The 6,877-nt window shown below is 40.6% G+C and overlaps 1 pseudogene; it reads left to right on the forward strand.

The window, feature by feature from the left end:
- The first annotated feature begins 210 nt into the window (after nt 1-210).
- LOC105733244 (oxidoreductase HTATIP2-like) lies at nt 211-932 on the forward strand (annotated as a pseudogene).
- The last annotated feature ends 5,945 nt before the right edge of the window (nt 933-6,877 follow it).

Consider the following 6,877-nt stretch of genomic DNA (forward strand, 5'->3'; position numbering starts at 1 on the left):
AGAAATTTTTAAATATTTTGAAGTAAATGAAAACGATGATAAAACTTATCAAAAGCTACGGAATGTAGTAAAACCAGTGCTAGAGAGAGAAATTTATAGTACCCAATGAATATATTAGAAAAGAAGGAAAAGGAAGACCAAGCCGGGTAAGCGCTGGCTGTGCCGCCTCCAACCCACCCCTGGGCCCACCCCTGGGCCCACCAGGGAAGCATGGCGGAAACAGAGGCACTGTCGAAGCTTCGGGAAGACTTCAGGATGCAGAATAAATCCGTCTTTATTTTGGGCGCCAGTGGAGAAACCACCGGCAGAGTGCTCTTAAAGGAAATCCTGGAGCGGGCTTGTCGTCCAAAGTCACTCTCATTGGCCGGAGGAAGCTCACCTTCAACAAGGACGTTTATAACAATGTCAATCAATGAGTGGTGAACTTTGAAAGGTTGAATGACTACACTTCTGCCTTTCAAGGTCATGAAGCTGGATTCTGTTGCCTGGGTACCACCAGAGCGAAAGCTGGGCCGGAGGGATTTGTTTGTGTTGACCGAGATTATGTGCTGAAGTCTGCAGAGCTCCCAAAAGCTGGAGGGTGCAAACATTTCAACTCGGTATCCTCTAAAGGAGCAGAAAAGTCAAGCAGTTTTTTAATATCTGCAAGTTAAGGGAGAAGTGGAAGCCAAGTCTGTAGAACTAAAATTTGATCGGTATTCTGTATTTAGGCCTGGAGTTCTGTTGTGTGATAGGCAAGAATCTCGCCCAGGTAATGAGTGTTTGCTTGGAAAGTTCGTTGGCTCCTTACCAGATTCTCGGGCTAGTGAGAATTCTGTGCCTGTGGTGAGTGTGGTTAGAGCAATGCTGAACCAAGCGACAAGATGATGAACCTGCTGGAGAGCAAGACCATCCATAACCTGGGGAAAGCGCATGGCTGTCTCAAGCCGTGATCACACTGGATAAATGGTTTTCATTGTCAACTAACACCTATCACCAAATCGGTAATTTCAGGGTCCAAAAAAAGTCAACATATTTTAACTTTGTTGTTTTACTATTCTCAGGCATCCATTCCAATCAAGAAATGGTGGTGCTCTGCATCATTGGTTCAGAGCCTGGTTATACATATAGATCACCCAGGGAGCTTTGGAAAAGTAAAGATTTGTAAACTCTATCTCAAACTTGAATCAAAATTTCTGGGGCATGGGCACAATAATCTGTAATTTTCCTTGTTTATACTTCCCCTGATGCCACTGGTTCTGATGCCACTGGTTGGGAGGCCTCCTTTGAAATGCTTGTATGCATAGTCACACAGCAGTGAAAACCTTATGAACATGCAAATGAGCTCTGCTCTAAAATTGTTGACATTCATGTCTCTGCGTTACAAAAGTGCTTATTAACTACATGTAATTGAGTAAGTAAACATTGTGCCTTTACTAATTCTTTATGTAATAGAAGTTGCATACCTAAGCTTATATAATACATGGGGAGGATTAAATAAAGGAATAAGGATAAATGGGAAAAAAAAAGAAAGAAAAGAAGGAAGAGCTAAAATAAAGCTTCCACCTTGGGAAACTAGTAAAACAAGAACAAATCAAATTGAAAGTAAGCAAAAGAAAAGAAATAATAAAAATAAGAGCAGAAATCCATTAAACTGAAAACAGTAAATCAATAGAGAAAAGCACCAAAATCAAAAGCTGGTTATTTGAAAATATCAATAAAATTGATAAACCCCTCATCAGGTTAACTGAAAAAAAAGAGAGAGAGAGAGAACACAAATTATTAATATCAGAAGTAAAACAAGGGGCACTACCTCAGATCCCATAGACATTAAAAGTACAATCAAGAAACACTATGAATAAATCTGTGCCCACAAATGTGATAATCTAGATAAAATGGACCAATTCCTTGAAAGACACAATCTGCCAAAATTCCTACAAGAAGGAATAGACAATCTGAATTCACCTATATATTAAAGAAATAAAATCAATAATTAGTAATATTCCACAACAGAAAGCACCAGGCCCAGATGGGTTAACTGGTAAATTCTACCAATTCAAATTGAGGGCTATAGACTTTCACTAAAATTCATCAATATTACATGAATATATTCTTGGACTCAAGACAGAAATCCTGAATTCCAGTGAACTACGATAATTATCCATTTGCTTCATCTCACTGTGTATAGTGGACGCAAGTCTTGAGGCAATGGCAACACTACCATAAACAATATGTTTCCTAAAACCTGTTTAAGATCTTTGTTTGTATCTTTTTGTCCTTAGAGTTTATTCCACTAAAGTTAACTTACTGTTTTGAAATAGTTTCTCTATGCACGGTTAGGTCACCAGTGCAATACATAGTAAAGCACAGTTGTTTTATTTTGCTTTCACTTTTCAGAGTTTTTTTTTCAGATATAATTTTGTTTTGTAATTATGCAAAATGTTTACATGGTGTCGAAGGCAAATTTATAAAACCAGAGATTTTCTCTCTTTTTTTCTTTTACTTTAAGATCTGGGATACATGTGCAGAACGTGCAGGTTTGTTACATAGGTATACATGTGCCACGGTGAAAACCAGACTTTCAGGCAGGTAGATTCTAACTTTGGCTCCTGTACCTTGCTTCCTCTCTCCCTCACAGTGAGTTGTGCTTTTTTTGAGTTTTAAAAATTCTTGGCCAGGTACAGTGGCTCACGCCTATAATCCCAGCACTTTGGGAGGCTGAGGCAGGTGGATCACTTGACATCAGGAGTTCGAGACCAGCCTGGCCAACATGGTGAAACCCTGTTTCTACTAAAAATACAAAAATTAGCTGGCGCATGGTGGCACATGCCTGTAGTCCCAGCTACTCAAAAGGCTGAGACAGGAGAATTGATTGAACCTGGAAGGCGGAGGTTGCAGTAAGCCAAGATCACACCACTGTACTCCAGCCTGGGCAACAGAGCAGGAGTCCATCTCAAAAGAAAACAAAACAAAACAAAATTCTTCTAATTTTAGTATGGGAAAATATATGCATATATTTATATGCTACTATTTCTTTAAGAAATAGTAGCATACTACACACATAATTTTTTTAATTTTCTTTTTCTGTCAACGTATGCCCTGACATTTGCTCTGTAGCAGTACATAGGGATATTCTCGTATTTTTTCAACTCCTGTCAGTGCCACCTGAATGCAGGGTATGTGTGAAATATATCCATTCTCACCAAACTGACACAAGAACAGAAAACCAAACACCACATGTTCTCACTCATAAGTGGGTGTTGAACACTGAGAACACAAGGACACAGGGAGGGAAACATCACACACCAGGGCCTGTTGGGGGGTGGGGAGATAGGGGAGGGATAGCATTAGGAGAAATACCTAATGTAAATGATGGGGTGATGGATGCAGCAAACCACCATTGTAGGGAAAAGACTCCATAAATAAGGAGGCAGGAGCCAAAAGCCTCAGCCCATTTCCATATAAATAATGAAGAAGATAGTAACCAGAAATATAGTCATAGTAGTTATTAGCTATTCATAGGTAATCTTAGTTATTCATAGGTGATCTTAATTCTTTTACTAATGCCTCTCAGGTCGGAAGTGTGAACCTGGGGTGACATTGTGAAATAAATGACACTAAGGCAAGATGCTCTAAGCCCTCTGTCACGCCCGAATAAGGGCTGCTGGAGGGCACCTTGGCTGTGCCGCAGCACCAGCACTGGGAAAGTGCCCACTGTCTAGCCAGCTAGGGAAGAAGACGTCCAAAACAGCTAAGATGTCTCCTTCCCCGAGGAGTTAGGAGAAAACTCCGCCTCTCCAAGCTCTTATGGTAGGACTGACGGCTGTCAGGTAGGTGCACGGACATCCAGGGGCTTAACTGTCTATGTGATGATGTGCTTCAGTGGTCACGATCCATGTCGACTCATGTTCTGCTTCTGCATCTGGTTCCCTTTTTCTTAGAAAAGATAATCGTTAATAGTAATATAAATCTTAATGTTTTTGTTCTTTCTTGGTAAGTATGGAAAATGTGCTGATGCATTATGCTCCTTACCTCATTTTGGGTGCCAGAAATTCTGAGCCCCACCTGAATGATGCTCGATGTACTTAACCCTGTCCCTACCACACTCTATCTACCCTGCCTCCAGTCTCCGACCACCAAGACCACACCCTATCTACCCTGCCTCCAGTCTCCAACCACCAAGACCACACCCTATCTACCCTGCCTCCGGTCTCCAACCACCAAGACCACGCCCTATCTATGCTGCCCCTAGATTTGCAACTCAATAAAAGTAAGAGTGGCCAGGCATTCAGGGTCACTGCTGGTCTCCGCAATTTGGGTTGCAGTGGACCCCCCAGGCCCAAACTCTTTTCTTGATCTTTGTGTCTTATGTCTTTTATTTCTACAATTTCTCTCTCCGCACCAGCTGGGAGGGGCTCACAGAACCTTATAGGGCTGGACCCTACACACCATGGCACATGTATACCTATGCAACAAACCTGCACATTCTGCACATGTACCCCAGAACTTAAAATATAATTTTAAAAAAAGAAATAAAGTTTATTCAATCAACAAACTGCTGATGGATATTTATGTCTTTTTAAAAACAAGATGCTACAACAAAGACCTTTGTACATGTATCTTTTAGAATTTTTACTCGAATTATAAGATTTATTTAATTTTTGTAATAAATGAGTTTCAGATTTCGTCAAATGTCTTTCTGCACTGTGAAGATATTTACTGACTTTTTTTTCTTGGCTTTGATAGTACAATGGGATATATAGATGTTTTCCCGATAGTGAACCAATCACATATGTAGACTACATCATTCTTTGCTGTGATGATTTTTTTAAATATGCTATTAGATTCTGTTTGATTTTGTTTTATTGGGGATTTTTGCATGTGCATCCTAAGTGAGACTGGTTTGTGGTTTCCTATGTTGGTTCAGCCTTGGTCAGATTTGGGAATAAGTGTTAGACCCATGCTCTAGTTTTAATTGCCATCCATACACTGAACTCTCACAAATATTTACCAGACCTCTGCCCCCACTTCCAGACTACTCTGTCCAGCCATCTTCTTCACATCCTTCTCCAGATGTCTGACAAGCACTTCAAACCCATCACGTCCAAAACTGAGCTTGATTTTCTCCCCACACTTGTTCCTCCACAGGCTCGGCATCTCCAGAAATGTCAACTCTATCGTTTTAGTTGCCCAGGGCCATAAGCCTTGGACCTCTCCCTGGTCTTTCCTTGATTCCAGGACTGTTCCATTGGCAAATCCTGTCAATGTCATCTGAATGTATCTGGAGGATGATCTCATCACAGCTCTTGTGCCATTAAATACTTCCTCACAAGCCACTGTCTCCTTCCCCTTGAATAATGGTACTCACCTCCTTATTTTTCTCTCTGCTTCCATCCAGACTATTCTCAATACAGCAGCAGGATGATCTTTTTTAAACCAAGTTGCATGTTGTCTTTTTAAAATTTCAACTCTCCAGTGGCTTCCCGACTGATACACTCACTCTTTGCATTGGCCTGCAGGGTCTTATGTGACCTGTCCTTTATCACTTCCAGATCCTTTCCTGGATATCTCATGTCTACTTAATCAGTTCCAAATGGACTGCCTTCTTGCTACTGCTCAAACACACCAACTCCTCTGCCTGGAAGGCTCTTTCTCCTTCTATCCACACAGCTCTCTTCCTCACACCCTTAAGATGTTTGATCAGATGCTGCTCTCTCAGTGGGGTCATCTGGGGCCAATTCTTCCCTTACAGGATCATCTAGAGCCAATTTTTCCCCCTCTCCTGCTTCATTATTCTCCAGAGCATTTATCCTGTGGTGCCGGATTATGGATTATATTTATTGGTTCATGGTCTGCCTTAGATCCATGTAGGCAAGGGTATTCATTTTGTTCACTACAGCATTTCGTGGGACTTAGGACAATATTAGCTCACAGCAGCATTCAGTAAATATTTATTGAACTTGCTTTCCAGGGATTAATCCATGTTGGTCATTATCTCATTTATAATAATTGCTCTATGAGGTTTGCTAATACTTTAAGAATTTTGTTTCTATGTTCATGAGTGGAATCAGTCTATAAAATCTCTCCTTATGGGTCAGGCATGGTGGCTCACGCCTGTAATCCCAGCACTTCGGGATGCTGAGGCAGGCAGACCACTAGGTCAAGAGATTGAGACCATCCTGGCCAACATGGTGAAACCCCGTCCCTACTAAAAATACAAAAATTAGCTGGACGTGATGGCATGCACCTGTAGTCCCAGCTACTTGGGAGGCTGAAGCAGGAGAATCTCTTGAACTCGGGAGGCAGTGGTTACATTGAGCTGAGATTGTGCCACTACACTCCAGCCTGGAGACAGAGTGCAATTCCGTCTCAGGAAAAAAACAAAAAAACAAAAAACTCGTATGTGGTTCTTGTTTTGTTGTTGAAGGAATTTGAGAAGTATTTCCTCTTTATCTACTCTTTTTGAACATTTTGTACAATATTGGAATTGAAAGTAAAACACTTGGGCCTGGTCTTGTTTCTCTAGGAAGATTTTTAAATAAAGATATACTTTAAACCTTTATCTTTTTTTACAAGTCATTTAGTAAATATGTTTCCCTACAAATGTGTTTTTAATTAAGTGTTTATATTTATTAACATACTTATATGACTATTTAAATTTAAATTAATTAAAATTAAATAAAAATTAACAATTCAGTTCCTCAGTCACACCAGCCACATTTCAAGTGTTTGACAGCCACATGTGGTAGTAGTGACCACGTCAGGCAGCACAGACATAGAAGGTTCTTTCGTCACAGAAGTTCTACTGGCCAGCACTGGCTTATAATGTTCTCCCTAGATATTTTCCTAGATGGATCGTTTTTACCCATCATATCCCAGCACAGACATCTCCACCTGA

Source organism: Aotus nancymaae, unplaced genomic scaffold (genome assembly GCF_030222135.1).
Source record: "Aotus nancymaae isolate 86718 unplaced genomic scaffold, 86718_ANA_hifiasm-v0.15.2.pri h1tg000099l, whole genome shotgun sequence".
In the NCBI taxonomy this organism is placed as follows: domain Eukaryota; kingdom Metazoa; phylum Chordata; class Mammalia; order Primates; family Aotidae; genus Aotus; species Aotus nancymaae.